We start from the raw sequence: 19,741 nt of genomic DNA, 5'->3' as shown, positions 1-19,741 counted from the left end.
GCGCTTCTTAGAGTTGAGGAGTTGTGGCCGCACTCGTGTGAAGTACATATCAAACCACTGTTGGCAGAGGAAACATAGAAATAAAGATTAATTTCTGCTTTTGAACAGGTTCTGACAGATTCTCAGAGGAAATCTGATGAACTTACACACTCCTCCTCCTGTGACAGGGCAAACGCGGGAACTTGCCGTGCTGCGGTCTTGTGCTCCTTCACACCAATAATGGCGTTGCCTGACCTGTCTGTCTGACGGACTATCCACTCTTGCACCTGCACAAAACAAGGATATCACATTGATTAGTATGGGGAATGGCAAAAATGTCAGGTGAAATTTTCTAACAATGCAGACAAAAAGAGCATAAGAATACTCACAGTCATGTGCTCCACCACGCCTGGTTGTTGGAGGTGCCTCAGGATGACCACTGCCTGGAGATAGTACACCACGAAGCTGCACTCGGTCAACTCCAGGGTTGCACTTTTGTCCACGGAGACCTTCGCAATAACTGCCATCAAGTCCTTCCTGGCAGCCCTCAGCACAGCCAAGCAGTCATATGGTGTCAGCTGATGTTGCTCCGTCAACATGCTATGCCTATGAGAAAACAGATCAAATGTTATTAACAAATCATGACATTACATGCCACATTGCTCACATATCTATACTGTAATCCAGTTAGGTGGGTGAGAACAATTAAACTTACCTCTTTTGGGTGATCTCTTTGCTCGCTTGCTTGGAGCAGCATTTCTGCAGAGACCCAAGGAACTCAATGAAGTGCCTGCAGTCCTCATAGAGTGCCCGATCCTCATGCCTCAGGTTGCTGTTGACCGTGCGGTACACCAGGAATCTGTCGGTCAAAGTACAAGTATTTAAGTATATGTATTTAAGCCCAATTATGTTTATTGTCTACACAAGTGTTGACATTATATGAAAAGAAACACCAAATGCACCAACCTTTTCAAGCTCTTCAGGTAGTTCTGCTGAGTTTGCTTTGTCAGCGTTGCCTCAGAGAGCTCACGAAGGTACTGGCGGATCTTTTCACTGTTCCTGACGAACTCCAGGGATGGGGCCTGTGGGTCCACGTAGTACAGGAATCGAGCAACGTTGTCAACCTGAAAAAAAATGTTAAAGCATGTTAAATTACATGACAGCTATTTAAAAAAAATGTATGAAAAACTGAATTCATGAAAAGAAAGACCCTGGTGAGGATCAAATATTAATTTAACTTATACCATCTACAAAAGTGACTGCAATACAGGGGAGGAGGAATGTTACCAAAGGTACAGGCTGTGCATATCTTTCTGGCTGAAAGCCAGCACATGGTTTCCCAAATCATGTTGTAAATCGATTTAAACAAAAAGGCAAAAATGAACCCTAACCCTAACCCAGAAGTTTTTAATAAACACAGAGTGTTTTTTGGTAGTCCTCACCTCCTGTTTGAAATTTTCATTCTGGAGGTTTTTCTCCAGGTAGTTGGCAAAGCCCTTCAGCAATGGATGGTCCAGGGAGTGCTTCCCATAGAGGCCCTTCTCTGCCATCAGCTTCCTGGCCGCCTTCTTCCACTGCACATCTGGGTTACTGCAATGTGGGAAAAGTGTTATAATTGTTATAGTAGTGAATTGTTGTTACATACTGAATATTTGTGATTCATGTGACTCACAATCAAAAACAAACATCGTCAGTGAAGTTGTGAAACTGAGATTCTCACCATTGAAAGTACTCGCCACTGCTGACAGAGGCAATGTCAGACTCGCTCTCACCAGTCTCAGTGGCCGCACTCTCGGGTGGCTGTGCCGTCGCTGCCGTAACGTTGGCATTGGGCAGTGGTGGAGGGACACCAACCACCGCCATGTGCCGACGCTGCAGCTCCTCAATCAGCCTTTCAATTAAAAAAAAAAAAACGAATTTAGACAATGTTATTCAATACAATTTAAAAAATGTAATACATTTCAGAGAGTAAACAAGAAGTAGGCCGTGGTTGAAGACCCTGCCAGACACCAGAAGCTCATGGACATCCCTCTTTGCCTTCAACACCTCTGCTTCCATGGCTTCTGGTGTGGTGGTCTTCATGCAGACCCTGCGCAGATGCACAGGAAGGCATTCCTGGGGTTTCACGCACACAGGGCACAGCAGGAAGTGCCTGTTGGCTTTACTATAAATAGAAAAAGACATTCTTCAATTAATTTAAAGCTTTACTCAGGGAGAAGTTTGGTCAGCCATCAGAAAATATGCTTTAAATCTCAGCTTGGGTTAGTGGCCTAATGATTTCATTATCACTCAAATAGGGTCGTTAACAAGTCATTAAGCAAAACAAAAGATGTGATCAGCCATGTTTCCAATGTGCGATAAACTACACCCACTGTTATTCTCTGTCTTGTTTACTACTATGAAACACATATGTCTATTTTAGCTTGATTATAAAAGGATGTTTTACTACATTCTGTTAGAAAAGGACTGTATGAGCTTGACTGTACATACAAACTAACCTCTTGATTTGGTCCCTAAGTCTGGGAACCATCAGCAAATATACCTACATACCTTTGAATGTTAAAACTTCTATAATGTAATACATGACTTTTACTACATTGAGCAACTACATTGCGAACCATGAAATTGATCTTGACTTACCGCTGGGCTGCCATTTTCAGGAACGAAAAGAAAACTGTCGAGTAGAACAGGAAAAAACAGGAGAAATCCTCAGTGAAGACGTGACACTCTTGTTGACCAGTCTCAGAAGACAGTAACTGGACATCTGGCCGCCCCACATTATATGTCCATCTGAAAGTTGAATGTTGGAAAGAGGAGAATGTAAACTTTAAACTAGTGAACAGCATGTTTCATTTGAAGCAGGTTCAGTAGAAATACAGGAGGATATGTAAAAACATAAATACAGGTTTCCTACTGGCCTTTTCAAAACAGCTGAATGTAACCAGAATTCAACAACGTGCTGCTAGTCACCAGAGGGTTTAACATTACGAGTGTTGATCTCTTTGTATTGCTCTGAATATGAGCTTTACAATGAGGTATTACTCCAGTAAATCAGATAATGCTAGCTAAAAATAGCAGCTTAAATATAGAGACCAGATTTGACCTCTGTCCCAGCTCTGAAAGCTGCCTAAAATTGACCACATTAAATGTCTCGTTAATAACAGGAGGTGTGAAACAGGATGGAAAGCCAACACTTGTTGGAAAGAAGAGGATCTAAGCTTTACAATGAGGTATTACTCCAGTAAATCAGATAATGCTAGCCAGAAATACCAGCTTAAATATAGAGACCAGATTTGACCTCTGACCCAGCACTGAAAGCTGCCTAAAATTGAACACATTAAATGTCTGGTTAATAACCGGAGGTGTGTGATAGGATGGAAAGCCAACACTTGTTGGAAAGAAGAGAATCTAAGCTTTACAATGAGGTATTACTCCAGTAAATCAGATAATGCTATCCTGAAATAGCTTAAATATAGAGACCAGATTTGACCTCTGACCCAGCTCTGAAAGCTGCTTAAAATTGAACACATTAAATGTCTGGTTAATAACAGGAGGTTATTAGGTTTGGATGGAAAGCCAACACTTGTTGGAAAGAAAGAATCTAAGCTTTACAATGAGGTATTACTCCAGTAAATCAGATAATGCTAGCCAGAAATACCAGCTTAAATATAGAGACCAGATTTGACCTCTGACCCAGCACTGAAAGCTGCCTAAAATTGAACACATTAAATGTCTGGTTAATAACAAGAGGTTTGTGATAGGATGGAAAGCCAACACATGTTGGAAAGAATAGAATCTAAACTTTACAATGAGGTGTTACTTGACTAAATCAGATAATGCTATCATGAAATAGCAGCTTAAGAGACCAGATTTGACCTCTGATCCAACTCTGAAAAATGCCTAAAATTGACCAAATTAAATGTGTGGTTAATAACAGGAGGTTTGTGATAAAATGGAAAGCCAACACGTGTTGGAAAGAATAGAATATAAGCTTCACAATGAGGTATTACTCCAATAAATCAGATGATGCTATCCTGAAATAGCAGATTAAATATAGAGAACAAATTTGAAAATTGCCTAAAATTGACCAAATTAAATTTCTGGTTTATAATAAGAGGTGTGTGATAGGATGGCAAAACAACACTTGTTGGAAAGAATAGAATCTAAACTTTACAATGAGGTATTACTTGACTAAATCAGATAATGCTATCCTGAAATAGCAGCTTAAATATAGAGACCAGATTTGACCTGCTGTTGTTGTTGTTGTGCTGTTTTCAACAAACTGTCGTTAAAAACACTGGTTGTAAATTGCTCTACACCAGTTTTATTTCTTTACAGAAGCAGAATCAAAGAGAGACTTTTGAACAATGTCATTAAAACAGAACACGAATCATATAATTAAAGCAGAACGCAAAAACTTCAAATACAAATCTTTTTTCATATTTTACATTCAACAGGATAAAATATCAATACTTTTATAAACAATTTTTTTAACAATTTACAATACAATTATTTAAAATGAACTATTTACAAAACATTTTACATTATCATCATTATTGAGGGTTCGGGTTATATAGAAAACTTTATCCTCATTTCCTCCAGCCATTGGTCTTTTGGCTGTGATTCAGTAACTGGACAATACACCCTGCCACGCCACTGACTGTGTCCAGTCTCAGCAGTGCGGAACTGCCCACACTTCTTGCAAGTGTTTGCCTGGACAGTTCGTCTATACGGCCTCTTTAGGGTGCCCCACTTTCCTCTGTGGCAGGTGAACTGGGATGTGGGTTGGTGCCCTGACCAGCTGCCCCAGAAAGGACTAACTGAACCACTCCAGCTGGTGTGACAACCTGAGGTGCAAGAAATGGTCCTGGTGCTGAGGGTGTAGCAAGATACTGCCTCATCACCGGTCCCCTTGGAAAGATGGGATGTGGGCACTGACTAACTGCTGCCTCCCTCTGTTGTGCCTGCTGTACTCGTTGGCAGCCGGTACAGATGTTCCTCCCTTGCCTGCATGGGTTCATCCGGGAGCACTCTTGCCTCCTGAAGAAGCTGTGCAGACACAGGGAGGGCTGGAGGCAATGCAGTACCCTGGAGCAGCACAGCGAGCCCCTCCCTCTTGTTCTTGCTGTTGTGCCACTGGATGAGGGTGTTTTGATTGACTTCAAACAATTGAATGTCTGTCCCTGCATTACCATTATCTTCATCTTCAGCTTGAATATCAACTCCAGCTACAGAAGATGAAGTACAGGGCAGAGTGCTGGAAGCCAGGGTGGATGTGCCAGGAGCCAGGGTGGATGTGCCAGGAGCCAGGGTGGATAGACCAGGAGCTGTGGAGGAGACGCTGCAGGCCACCTCAGAAAGATAGCCATATGGCCACCTTGAGTTAGAGAGGCTTGAACATGAGGGACCTCCAGCACTGTGGGATCATCTGAGATATCAGAGAATCCCTCATCTTCCTTTGTTTTGTCCTCCACATCATGCTGCTCGATGAGCTGAGCCGTCTCCTCTGAATCAGGGTGCATATCCTGCAGCGCCTGACCAGTCTGCCGGAACAGATACTGCACCCCGATGAGCTCTCCTGAAACAATATGCATAAAGTGATTCATTTACAAATGTTTATAAAATGAATAAAGGATTTTAAAACTGTGTTACATTACCAATGAGTTCACAAGTGCTTACCAGTGTAACAGGAGGGCAGGCAGAACTGTGGTGCCACCTTCCTGCCAAACAGCTTCTGGTCATTTTCGTTCACGCAGTGAAGCAGGTCACCAGAATAGCTGCGTAGAGCAGATGTTCCAGAGGATAGGGCTGCAGCACCACGGTCCTGGTTCCACCTGTGCAGTCCTTCCAACAGGTAAATCTGGAAATTCACACTGTTGGCACCAGTCCCTGGAAATACATTATTAAAAATGTAATCATGAATTATTCTTGGATTACACAACACAAAACATGAACAAAGATGTCTAACAGACACAAACCTGGTATGAAGTGGTTTAAGTGCAGGTGAAAAGACTCCAGGGATGTAGAGCCTCTGGCACATCTCTAGATGGGAAGGTGCACTCCTCCCTTTGTGAGCTCCCCTGTCTTGGTGTAGAGGGTAACACCTGGAAGATCCTGGGGAAGCATCTTGAGGTCTTGTTACCTTTTACATGTCAAAGATCTTATGGTTGTCATATTCTCTGTGTATAATAGTGACCTGCTTTGTTGGTCACACATTGATCCATAAACATCTGCTGTTAACTGCCCCATTAGTGCCTGTACAACTTCTCAAAACCAGGTCCCACTGAGATTTGAACGGATCGTTGGATTCAGAGTCCAGAGTGCTAACCATTACACCATGGAACCACAACTTTATCAGACTATAGTGGGAGACTTCGACACACAAACCACCAAGATTATGCATCGCAATTAGTATCAACCTTGTGACACATTTGTGTTCACACTGCTGAAGCTATGTGGCAAACACCTTCGAACTTGGTCTGTTCTCAGATCTTAACTACATCCACAATGTGTCTTGGGTGTGTTTACACTTGTACTTTTAGCTGTCCAATTGGGCTTAGATAATGAGACATTGTCATATGGATATCTTAAACAACAGGTCAGTATATTTTCCAAGTTTATCTATATTGCAACTCTAAGTTAGGTTCCACCGAGATTTGAACTCGGATCACTGGAGTCAAAGTCCAGAGTGCTAACCATTACACCATGGAACCACTAAAATGCACTGGGAATATCTCACGAGCACTCAGGGGCAGCAATAAAACCTTGCCCAGGAGAGGGATGTCAGGGCTGCTTTTAGCTGCTCGCCACACAAAGAAGAGATCATACCGAAGTTCAGTAAATACGGATAAAATGCTTATAGACTTGCTCTATAAGTGACAACCAGCAACAAAGTGCACATGGCTGACATGTTGAGGCAAAGTAGTGTCAAAGAGAGCTCATAGAGTCAGGATGGCCGAGCGGTCTAAGGCGCTGCGTTCAGGTCGCAGTCTCCTCTGGAGGCGTGGGTTCGAATCCCACTTCTGACATGAACATTATAACAGGAACTGTACTGAACTGTAACATTGTAGACATGATGTCCAAAACAGTTGAGCTCCCGAGTTTTCCTCATACACGGATCACCAGTTTACGCGTTTCCAGACGTAGTACTTAGGGATTTCATCTCCTAATCCGCCAGTGCGACAGAGTGAAGACAGGTGTTCCTTGCCCAGTTCGCTAAGGATGTGCCATGAGCACTTGGGGTGTCTGTGCCTAGCAGCGCGTAGAGCACTTGGAAATAGGGTGGGATTGTGCACGGTTTGGCTGTTTAGACATTTCAAGATGTAGTCATTTAGGGCTTTCATTTCTTAATCTGGCAGCGAAGTCAAGTGAACCCTGCCCAGTTTGCTGAAGATGTGCAATGAGCACTTTTGTGCGTAGCAGCACCTGGCACACCTGGAAATGGGCTGGGATCAGATAGAAAACTTTTTCATAACCCACATTCCACATGGGCATGTTACAGCTTGTGATAATCATGGCCAATCACATTCACTAGATTCATCCCCTTCAAACAAAGGACTCTTCACGTCATTACACATGGACAGTTTGGGAATCCTGTGGAGAGATCTTTTCAGGGGAAACATCTCGAGGTCTTTTCACCTTTTAGATGTCAACGATCTTATGATAGCATTATTCTCCACGTATAATAGTTACCTGCTTTATCGGTCATATGTTCATCCATTACCATCTGCTGTTAACTGCCCCTTTAGTGCCTGTTAAACTTCCCAAAACCAGGTCCCACCGAGATTTGAACTCGGATCGCTGGATTCAGAGTCCAGAGTGCTAACCATTACACCATGGAACCACGACTGTATCAGACTATAGTGGGAGACTTCGACACATGAACCACCAAGATTATGCATTGCAATTAGTATCAATCTTGTGGCGAGTTTGTGACATTATTGCTGAAAGTAATGGAACAAATGAAACGCAAAAATCCAGGAGTTACAGATAAAAGATTTAACAGGCATTCAGAGTGTTGGGATTAAAGCCTGTGGCAGTTCAGTAAATACGGATAAAATGCTTATAGACTTGCTCTGCAAGTGACAACCAGCAACAAAGTGAACATGACTGACATGTTGTCGGAAAGTAGTGTCAACAAGAGCTGATATAGTCAGGATGGCCGAGCGGTCTAAGGCGCTGCGTTCAGGTTGCAGTCTCCTCTGGAGGCGTGGGTTTAAATCCCACTTCTGACATGAACATTTTAACTGGAGCAGCATCTTTCTTTCATTCAATCAGAATACCTCAGAGTGACCCAGGGGCAGGAATAAAACCTTGCTGGGGAAATGATATATTACTTACAGGCACAGAGGCACACACTGCAGTGGGATTCTGGACAGGGACTGAAGCTTGAACTGTCTCAGGGGCTGGAGCCTGTAAGAGAATAACATTTGTTAAAATTAAATCACAATTTACAACATAATCAAACCTTAAATGATTATTTCATACAGCCAATATTTTTGAAATAACAATTTGAAGGGGTACCTCTCTGGGTGCTGGGCAGTGTATACCGGTTCTTTAAAGCGCTGTCTTTTTTTCGACCGAGGAAGGGGTGAGAAGGGGTGGCTCAACAGCCTGTCCCCATAAAGTCTCCCAAAAGCGATTTTAATATCATAATTCATAACTTTTCGAGGCGATTCTGATGGGATAAAAAATTTTGTATGGAAAAACTTGTTGGGGAACGTTATGGATTATGCAGTCTATGCATACGGCGTGTCCACAACTCGCCTAATCGAGCTATGAACTCAAAAATGATTTCGAGTTCTGTCGGCATTGGGCATTTGTAGCACACACAGCAAATTTCAAGTCCCTCGGACCATTTTACCTAGGTTCAGCGTATTTCTGGGCAGTCCGAACTGGAGCTGACACACTTGGGGAACCTTCATAATTCATATGAAGCGGCGAGCGCACGTACATGAAATGGGCGTCCACGCGTGCGGTGTGATGCCCCGAGTCTAAGGAGACTGTCCGTGTGCATGTCGGACGCTCCTGTGAATTTTTATGAATTTATTTCAATTTTTGGGATTGTCGCGAGCTCGCGAACACCATCCGTGCTGAAAATTGAACCAGGAATGGAAGGCTGAAAAACCATACCATTTAACCCTTACATTTACAAAGTGTACCAATGCTGTACAAATAAAAAGAGCAAAGTCTAACAATGTCCTTGTAGACTTGAATACAGGCCTTGAAAATGCAGGTGGATGGCTGCAGAAAGTCTAAGAGAGCCAAGCGAGGCCCAAGCCCTCTCCCCGAAAAGACTTTTTGCCCGCACATTAATTAAACAGGAGTTCCTCATTGACCTCAATGTTCCTGGTTGCGAGGAAAAGAATAACTTCTTTTTCCTCCCCATCTGTGTCCACAGCATAGAACCTGGGCCTTAGGTTGGCTTCTGCTTTTGCGTGGTTGATAAACCTGCCAACAGTCTGCTTTTCGGGGTGGCACTCACAAAAAGATGAATGTGCATCAATGCACATGGGCTGCCCTTTTTGATTTGTATAAAAGAACATATGTCCAGTCTCCTCCTCACTGGTGTTCTTGTGTATGTGATGGCCCTCTTTGGCTGTGATCACCCTCCCATGGTAATCACAGACCACCTCACCAGTCTGAAATCTGCGGGTGGCAACGACACCCTTGCCTTTCCCTTTGACATCGGTGACCAGTAGTCCTCTCCACCTCTGAGAACTGGTCATTTTCTGGATGTGTCTAGAATCCATGACCATGTCAAATAAGGATCTACCTGTTGCCCCAGCTCATTCTGCCGTGTTTGATCAGTTTGAGCTGGTTTCCTTTTCTTCTCTCTGTGACGTTGTGAAATCTCTGAAACCTACAAATTGCCCAGTGGATATTGTCCCGGCCAAATTGTTGAAAATGGTTTTTAATACTGTGGGGCCCAGTCTCATGGTTTTAATTAATTCCTGCCTTGGTTTAGGAACTGTCCCAGCTGCCTTTAAACATGCTGTGGTCAGGCCCCTTCTTAAAAAGCCTAATCTTGACCCCTCAGTTTTATCAAACTTTAGACCTGTTTCCAATCTGCCCTTTCTTTCTAAGGTTTTAGAAAAAGTTGTTTTTATACAATTAAAGTCCTTTCTTGAGGATAATTCTGTTCTCGAGAAGTTTCAATCTGGGTTTAGGGCTCGGCACAGCACCGAGTCTGCACTGTTAAAGGTGCACAACGACATTGCTCTGTCTGTGGATGCCAAGTGCCCTGCTGTCTTGGTGCTGCTTGATCTCACAGCAGCATTTGACACGGTGGACCATGCAGTCCTCCTGTCACGTCTTAGTAACTATGTTGGCATCCACGGCACTGCATTGAAGTGGTTTTCGTCTTACTTGTCCAGTAGAACCTTCTCTGTTATGGTTGGTGACCTTTCCTCTTCCAGCACTCCCCTCTGTTCTGGAGTCCCACAAGGATCTATTATTGGCCCTTTACTCTTCTCATTGTACATGCTACCACTTGGGTCAATTATAGCCAGGCACAACCTTTCGTTTCACTTTTATGCAGACGATATACAAATCTACCTGCCAGTGAAGCCTAATAGTAACAGTGCTCAATGTTCTCTGTTTGATTGTATTGCTGACATTAAGCAGTGGTTGGCACAAAATTTTCTTCATCTAAATGATGATAAAACTGAATGTATTGTGTTTGGGGATACTGTGACGGCTGGCTTTGGCACCCTGTCTTCAAAGCTCAGTCCAACGGTCAGAAATCTGGGAGTGACCTTTGACAGTCATCTGAGGTTTGACAAACAAATTAACAATGTTGTCAGGACTAGCTTTTTCCAGTTGCGTCTCCTGGCCAAAGTTAAAATGTTTTTAAGCCGTCACGACCTTGAGAAAGCCATCCATGCACTAATAAGCTCAAGGTTAGACTACTGCAATGCGCTTTATGTCGGTGTCTCCCAGTCTTCTCTCGGTCGCCTTCAACTTGTGCAAAACGCTGCCGCCCGTCTTTTAACCAACACTAACAGACGGGTGCACATCACTCCTGTTCTTAACTCTCTTCACTGGCTGCCTGTCTGTTATAGAATCGATTTTAAACTTTTATTGTTTGTTTTTAAAGTTCTCAACGGCCTTGCCCCATCGTATATATCTGATCTTTTAACTGTCCGAAATCCTGGTAGACCTCTGAGGTCAACAATTCAACTTTTGCTGGAAGTGCCCAGATCCAAATACAAACACTGGGGTGACCGAGCCTTTTCTGTTGCTGCCCCTAGGCTCTGGAATAAGCTCCCCACCGAGCTCCGTCTTATTCCTGACCTGGGCCGCTTCAAAGCTAGCTTAAAAACCCACCTATTTAGGATGGCCTTCAATACCTAGTAGTATGACGACACTTTTTACAATCTTTTCTTAATCAATTTTGTTGTATTTTATTGCTCTTATTGTTCTTTTATTACTATTTTTTATTTTTTTTTTTTTTTTTTTTTTTTTTTTTTTTTTTTTTTTTTTTTAAATTGTTTTCCATTTATTTATCTCTGCACTTATTATCTGTTGTAAAGCACTTTGGTACACCGAAAGGATTGTTGTAAAGGGCTTTATAAATAAAGTACATTTACATTTACATTTACATGTCCACAGATCCTGAGGGCTTCCACTCCTTTATGATATTGGCAGAGATGGGGAGGTTTTTCTTCCATCCCCGCTTAGCAATCCAGGTGCTGACCCGGTTTTCTGTTGGGAGACGTCGGCAGAAGTATGCTGTCGAGAAAAAATTAAAAGGTTTTGTTAGTTAAGAAAAATATAGTTGACAACTTTGAATCATGTACATAGCATTGATATTTGAAAAATGTTTTATTAAACATTGAGAAAATACTTACAGAGAACATGCTGCACGCGCAGTTTCATCTGTGCCTTCAGCCAACGCTCGTACAACTGCCGCTGACAGTCGGGTGACACCTTTCTGCGCTCAGTCTTGTCTGGCACGTCCCCGTCCAGTGTCACCGGGTGCGTTTCCAGCAGTTTGTCAAATGCTGCTTGGACATCCATCTGCACATTTGTAGTACAGGCAGGCTTGTCGGCAGCATTGCGAGCAGCGCCACGGGTACCATGACTGGGACCCTCATCCGCAGACTCAACACTACATAAGAGAAGAAGGAGAAGAAAAGTATTAGATAAGTGTTCAGTGTGCCTACATATAAATGATGGTGGGTTTGATTATGTTTACAAATTGTTGATTGTATTAATTGTTGACAAATATAAGACATCTTTACCTTGAGTCACCAGCGAGCTTAGCCAGCAGCTGACTGGCCCTCACAATGGTCTCGGGCTGCTTCATGCGGTAATGTTTTTCCGCCGTCGCAGTGGAATGAGTGAGGTAGTCGGCCACCAGAGACTTCTCTGTGTCAGTCATCGTCCCGGTGGCCGTCTCGAAGACTCTGCGTGCCACTCGGCTGGTCACTGGCTTGAGTTTGTATCTAAAGTGAAAGTTTAAACAGATATTAATATGACATTAATTGACACATCACACCAGAGAGCTGAGACGGTTATTTATAGAAGTACATTTGGGAGGGGAAATGAATCATGATGGTTAGCTTACTTTGAGTGCAGCCGGTCAAGGTCATTGGAGGCATTATAGATCGGCCTCCCCGTGGTGGAGATGAAGAACCGTTCCTCCTCGTCATCTGAGTCATCCCGCTTGCGCTTCTTAGAGTTGAGGAGTTGTGGCCGCACTCGTGTGAAGTACATATCAAACCACTGTTGGCAGAGGAAACATAGAAATAAAGATTAATTTCTGCTTTTGAACAGGTTCTGACAGATTCTCAGAGGAAATCTGATGAACTTACACACTCCTCCTCCTGTGACAGGGCAAACGCGGCAACTTGCCGTGCTGCGGTCTTGTGCTCCTTCACACCAATAATGGCGTTGCCTGACCTGTCTGTCTGACGGACTATCCACTCTTGCACCTGCACAAAACAAGGATATCACATTGATTAGTATGGGGAATGACAAAAATGTCAGGTGAAATTTTCTAACAATGCAGACAAAAAGAGCATAAGAATACTCACAGTCATGTGCTCCACCACGCCTGGTTGTTGGAGGTGCCTCAGGATGACCACTGCCTGGAGATAGTACACCACGAAGCTGCACTCGGTCAACTCCAGGGTTGCACTTTTGTCCACGGAGACCTTCGCAATAACTGCCATCAAGTCCTTCCTGGCAGCCCTCAGCACAGCCAAGCAGTCATATGGTGTCAGCTGATGTTGCTCCGTCAACATGCTATGCCTATGAGAAAACAGATCAAATGTTATTAACAAATCATGACATTACATGCCACATTGCTCACATATCTATACTGTAATCCAGTTAGGTGGGTGAGAACAATTAAACTTACCTCTTTTGGGTGATCTCTTTGCTCGCTTGCTTGGAGCAGCATTTCTGCAGAGACCCAAGGAACTCAATGAAGTGCCTGCAGTCCTCATAGAGTGCCCGATCCTCGTGCCTCAGGTTGCTGTTGACCGTGCGGTACACCAGGAATCTGTCGGTCAAAGTACAAGTATTTAAGTATATGTATTTAAGCCCAATTACGTTTATTGTCTACACAAGTGTTGACATTATATGAAAAGAAACACCAAATGCACCAACCTTTTCAAGCTCTTCAGGTAGTTCTGCTGAGTTTGCTTTGTCAGCGTTGACTCAGAGAGCTCACGAAGGTACTGGCGGATCTTTTCACTGTTCCTGACGAACTCCAGGGATGGGGCCTGTGGGTCCACGTAGTACAGGAATCGAGCAACGTTGTCAACCTGAAAAAAAATGTTAAAGCATGTTAAATTACATGACAGCTATTTAAAAAAAAATGTATGAAAAACTGAATTCATGAAAAGAAAGACCCTGGTGAGGATCAAATATTAATTTAACTTATACCATCTACAAAAGTGACTGCAATACAGGGGAGGAGGAATGTTACCAAAGGTACAGGCTGTGCATATCTTTCTGGCTGAAAGCCAGCACATGTTTTCCCAAATCATGTTGTAAATCGATTTAAACAAAAAGGCAAAAATGAACCCTAACCCTAACCCAGAAGTTTTTAATAAACACAGAGTGTTTTTTGGTAGTCCTCACCTCCTGTTTGAAATTTTCATTCTGGAGGTTTTTCTCCAGGTAGTTGGCAAAGCCCTTCAGCAATGGATGGTCCAGGGAGTGCTTCCCATAGAGGCCCTTCTCTGCCATCAGCTTCCTGGCCGCCTTCTTCCACTGCACATCTGGGTTACTGCAATGTGGGAAAAGTGTTATAATTGTTATAGTAGTGAATTGTTGTTACATACTGAATATTTGTGATTCATGTGACTCACAATCAAAAACAAACATCGTCAGTGAAGTTGTGAAACTGAGATTCTCACCATTGAAAGTACTCGCCACTGCTGACAGAGGCAATGTCAGACTCACTCTCACCAGTCTCAGTGGCCGCACTCTCGGGTGGCTGTGCCGTCGCTGCCGTAACGTTGGCATTGGGCAGTGGTGGAGGGACACCAACCACCGCCATGTGCCGACGCTGCAGCTCCTCAATCAGCCTTTCAATTAAAAAAAAACAAACGAATTTAGACAATGTTATTCAATACAATTTAAAAAATGTAATACATTTCAGAGAGTAAACAAGAAGTAGGCCGTGGTTGAAGACCCTGCCAGACACCAGAAGCTCATGGACATCCCTCTTTGCCTTCAACACCTCTGCTTCCATGGCTTCTGGTGTGGTGGTCTTCATGCAGACCCTGCGCAGATGCACAGGAAGGCATTCCTGGGGTTTCACGCACACAGGGCACAGCAGGAAGTGCCTGTTGGCTTTACTATAAATAGAAAAAGACATTCTTCAATTAATTTAAAGCTTTACTCAGGGAGAAGTTTGGTCAGCCATCAGAAAATATGCTTTAAATCTCAGCTTGGGTTAGTGGCCTAATGATTTCATTATCACTCAAATAGGGTCGTTAACAAGTCATTAAGCAAAACAAAAGATGTGATCAGCCATGTTTCCAATGTGCGATAAACTACACCCACTGTTATTCTCTGTCTTGTTTACTACTATGAAACACATATGTCTATTTTAGCTTGATTATAAAAGGATGTTTTACTACATTCTGTTAGAAAAGGACTGTATGAGCTTGACTGTACATACAAACTAACCTCTTGATTTGGTCCCTAAGTCTGGGAACCATCAGCAAATATACCTACATACCTTTGAATGTTAAAACTTCTATAATGTAATACATGACTTTTACTAAATTGAGCAACTACATTGCGAACCATGAAATTGATCTTGACTTACCGCTGGGGAGCCATTTTCAGGAACGAAAAGAAAACTGTCGAGTAGAACAGGAAAAAACAGGAGAAATCCTCAGTGAAGACGTAACACTCTTGTTGACCAGTCTCAGAAGACAGTAACTGGACATCTGGCCGCCCCACATTATATGTCCATCTGAAAGTTGAATGTTGGAAAGAGGAGAATGTAAACTTTAAACTAGTGAACAACATGTTTCATTTGAAGCAGGTTCAGTAGAAATACAGGAGGATATGTAAAAACATAAATACAGGTTTCCTACTGGCCTTTTCAAAACAGCTGAATGTAACCAGAATTCAACAACGTGCTGCTAGTCACCAGAGGGTTTAACATTACGAGTGTTGATCTCTTTGTATTGCTCTGAATATGAGCTTTACAATGAGGTATTACTCCAGTAAATCAGATAATGCTAGCTAAAAATAGCAGCTTAAATATAGAGACCAGATTTGACCTCTGTCCCAGCTCTGAAAGCTGCCTAAAATTGACCACATTAAATGTCTCGTTAATAACAGGAGGTGTGAAACAGGATGGAAAGCCAACACTTGTTGGAAAGAAGAGGATCTAAGCTTTACAATGAGGTATTACTCCAGTAAATCAGATAATGCTAGCCAGAAATACCAGCTTAAATATAGAGACCAGATTTGACCTCTGACCCAGCACTGAAAGCTGCCTAAAATTGAACACATTAAATGTCTGGTTAATAACCGGAGGTGTGTGATAGGATGGAAAGCCAACACTTGTTGGAAAGAAGAGAATCTAAGCTTTACAATGAGGTATTACTCCAGTAAATCAGATAATGCTATCCTGAAATAGCTTAAATATAGAGACCAGATTTGACCTCTGACCCAGCTCTGAAAGCTGCTTAAAATTGAACACATTAAATGTCTGGTTAATAACAGGAGGTTATTAGGTTTGGATGGAAAGCCAACACTTGTTGGAAAGAGAGAATCTAAGCTTTACAATGAGGTATTACTCCAGTAAATCAGATAATGCTAGCCAGAAATACCAGCTTAAATATAGAGACCAGATTTGACCTCTGACCCAGCACTGAAAGCTGCCTAAAATTGAACACATTAAATGTCTGGTTAATAACAAGAGGTTTGTGATAGGATGGAAAGCCAACACATGTTGGAAAGAATAGAATCTAAACTTTACAATGAGGTGTTACTTGACTAAATCAGATAATGCTATCATGAAATAGCAGCTTAAGAGACCAGATTTGACCTCTGATCCAACTCTGAAAAATGCCTAAAATTGACCAAATTAAATGTGTGGTTAATAACAGGAGGTTTGTGATAAAATGGAAAGCCAACACGTGTTGGAAAGAATAGAATATAAGCTTCACAATGAGGTATTACTCCAATAAATCAGATGATGCTATCCTGAAATAGCAGATTAAATATAGAGAACAAATTTGAAAATTGCCTAAAATTGACCAAATTAAATTTCTGGTTTATAATAAGAGGTGTGTGATAGGATGGCAAAACAACACTTGTTGGAAAGAATAGAATCCAAACTTTACAATGAGGTATTACTTGACTAAATCAGATAATGCTATCCTGAAATAGCAGCTTAAATATAGAGACCAGATTTGACCTGCTGTTGTTGTTGTTGTGCTGTTTTCAACAAACTGTCGTTAAAAACACTGGTTGTAAATTGCTCTACACCAGTTTTATTTCTTTACAGAAGCAGAATCAAAGAGAGACTTTTGAACAATGTCATTAAAACAGAACACGAATCATATAATTAAAGCAGAACGCAAAAACTTCAAATACAAATCTTTTTTCATATTTTACATTCAACAGGATAAAATATCAATACTTTTATAAACAATTTTTTTAACAATTTACAATACAATTATTTAAAATGAACTATTTACAAAACATTTTACATTATCATCATTATTGAGGGTTCGGGTTATATAGAAAACTTTATCCTCATTTCCTCCAGCCATTGGTCTTTTGGCTGTGATTCAGTAACTGGACAATACACCCTGCCACGCCACTGACTGTGTCCAGTCTCAGCAGTGCGGAACTGCCCACACTTCTTGCAAGTGTTTGCCTGGACAGTTCGTCTATACGGCCTCTTTAGGGTGCCCCACTTTCCTCTGTGGCAGGTGAACTGGGATGTGGGTTGGTGCCCTGACCAGCTGCCCCAGAAAGGACTAACTGAACCACTCCAGCTGGTGTGACAACCTGAGGTGCAAGAAATGGTCCTGGTGCTGAGGGTGTAGCAAGATACTGCCTCATCACCGGTCCCCTTGGAAAGATGGGATGTGGGCACTGACTAACTGCTGCCTCCCTCTGTTGTGCCTGCTGTACTCGTTGGCAGCCGGTACAGATGTTCCTCCCTTGCCTGCATGGGTTCATCCGGGAGCACTCTTGCCTCCTGAAGAAGCTGTGCAGACACAGGGAGTGCTGGAGGCAATGCAGTACCCTGGAGCAGCACAGCGAGCCCCTCCCTCTTGTTCTTGCTGTTGTGCCACTGGATGAGGGTGTTTTGATTGACTTCAAACAATTGAATGTCTGTCCCTGCATTACCATTATCTTCATCTTCAGCTTGAATATCAACTCCAGCTACAGAAGATGAAGTACAGGGCAGAGTGCTGGAAGCCAGGGCGGATGTGCCAGGAGCCAGGGCGGATGTGCCAGGAGCCAGGGTGGATGTGCCAGGAGCCAGGGTGGATAGACCAGGAGCTGTGGAGGAGACGCTGCAGGCCACCTCAGAAAGATAGCCATATGGCCACCTTGAGTTAGAGAGGCTTGAACATGAGGGACCTCCAGCACTGTGGGATCATCTGAGATATCAGAGAATCCCTCATCTTCCTCTATTTTGTCCTCCACATCATGCTGCTCGATGAGCTGAGCCGTCTCCTCTGAATCATCGTGCATATCCTGCAGCGCCTGACCAGTCTGCCGGAACAGATACTGCACCCCGATAAGCTCTCCTGAAACAATATGCATAAAGTGATTCATTTACAAATGTTTATAAAATGAATAAAGGATTTTAAAACTGTGTTACATTACCAATGAGTTCACAAGTGCTTACCAGTGTAACAGGAGGGCAGGCAGAACTGTGGTGCCACCTTCCTGCCAAACAGCTTCTGGTCATTTTCGTTCACGCAGTGAAGCAGGTCACCAGAATAGCTGCGTAGAGCAGATGTTCCAGAGGATAGGGCTGCAGCACCACGGTCCTGGTTCCACCTGTGCAGTCCTTCCAACAGGTAAATCTGGAAATTCACACTGTTGGCACCAGTCCCTGGAAATACATTATTAAAAATGTAATCATGAATTATTCTTGGATTACACAACACAAAACATGAACAAAGATGTCTAACAGACACAAACCTGGTATGAAGTGGTTTAAGTGCAGGTGAAAAGACTCCAGGGATGTAGAGCCTCTGGCACATCTCTAGATGGGAAGGTGCACTCCTCCCTTTGTGAGCTCCCCTGTCTTGGTGTAGAGGGTAACACCTGGAAGATCCTGGGGAAGCATCTTGAGGTCTTGTTACCTTTTACATGTCAAAGATCTTATGGTTGTCATATTCTCTGTGTATAATAGTGACCTGCTTTGTTGGTCACACATTGATCCATAAACATCTGCTGTTAACTGCCCCATTAGTGCCTGTACAACTTCTCAAAACCAGGTCCCACTGAGATTTGAACGGATCGTTGGATTCAGAGTCCAGAGTGCTAACCATTACACCATGGAACCACAACTTTATCAGACTATAGTGGGAGACTTCGACACACAAACCACCAAGATTATGCATCGCAATTAGTATCAACCTTGTGACACATTTGTGTTCACACTGCTGAAGCTATGTGGCAAACACCTTCGAACTTGGTCTGTTCTCAGATCTTAACTACATGTGTCTTAGGTGTGTTTACACTTGTACTTTTAGCTGTCCAATTGGGCTTAGATGATGAGACATTGTCATATGGATATCTTAAACAACAGGTCAGTATATTTTCCAAGTTTATCTATATTGCAACTCTAAGTTAGGTTCCACCCAGATTTGAAGTCGGATCACTGGATTCAAAGTCCAGAGTGCTAACCATTACACCATGGAACCACTAAAATGCACTGGGAATATCTCACGAGCACTCAGGGGCAGCAATAAAACCTTGCCCAGGAGAGGGATGTCAGGGCTGCTTTTAGCTGCTCGCCACACAAAGAAGAGATCATACCGAAGTTCAGTAAATACGGATAAAATGCTTATAGACTTGCTCTATAAGTGACAACCAGCAACAAAGTGCACATGGCTGACATGTTGACACAAAGTAGTGTAAAAGAGAGCTCATAGGGTCAGGATGGCCGAGCGGTCTAAGGCGCTGCGTTCAGGTCGCAGTCACCTCTGGAGGCGTGGGTTCGAATCCCACTTCTGACATGAACATTTTAACAGGAGCAGCATCTGAACTGTAACATTGTAGAGATGATGTCCAAAACAGTTGAGCT

The 19,741-nt window shown here is 42.9% G+C and overlaps 5 non-coding genes across 5 annotated transcripts; 3 read left to right on the top strand and 2 right to left on the bottom strand.

Annotated features, from left to right (window-relative positions):
* Positions 1 to 6,620: 6,620 nt before the first annotated feature.
* Positions 6,621 to 6,692, bottom strand: trnaq-uug (transfer RNA glutamine (anticodon UUG)). The gene has a single exon. It is a non-coding gene; the product is annotated as a tRNA-Gln (tRNA).
* A 232-nt stretch (positions 6,693 to 6,924) lies between these two features.
* On the top strand, positions 6,925 to 7,007 carry trnal-cag (transfer RNA leucine (anticodon CAG)). The gene has a single exon. It is a non-coding gene; the product is annotated as a tRNA-Leu (tRNA).
* A 743-nt stretch (positions 7,008 to 7,750) lies between these two features.
* On the bottom strand, positions 7,751 to 7,822 carry trnaq-cug (transfer RNA glutamine (anticodon CUG)). The gene has a single exon. It is a non-coding gene; the product is annotated as a tRNA-Gln (tRNA).
* Positions 7,823 to 8,130: 308 nt separating this feature from the next.
* trnal-cag (transfer RNA leucine (anticodon CAG)) lies at positions 8,131 to 8,213 on the top strand. Its single transcript has one exon. It is a non-coding gene; the product is annotated as a tRNA-Leu (tRNA).
* An 11,377-nt stretch (positions 8,214 to 19,590) lies between these two features.
* trnal-cag (transfer RNA leucine (anticodon CAG)) lies at positions 19,591 to 19,673 on the top strand. The gene has a single exon. It is a non-coding gene; the product is annotated as a tRNA-Leu (tRNA).
* The last annotated feature ends 68 nt before the right edge of the window (positions 19,674 to 19,741 follow it).

The sequence above is a fragment of the Seriola aureovittata genome, chromosome 22 (genome assembly GCF_021018895.1).
Source record: "Seriola aureovittata isolate HTS-2021-v1 ecotype China chromosome 22, ASM2101889v1, whole genome shotgun sequence".
Classification (NCBI taxonomy): Eukaryota; Metazoa; Chordata; class Actinopteri; order Carangiformes; family Carangidae; genus Seriola; species Seriola aureovittata.
This window is presented reverse-complemented; position numbering and strand designations above follow the sequence as displayed.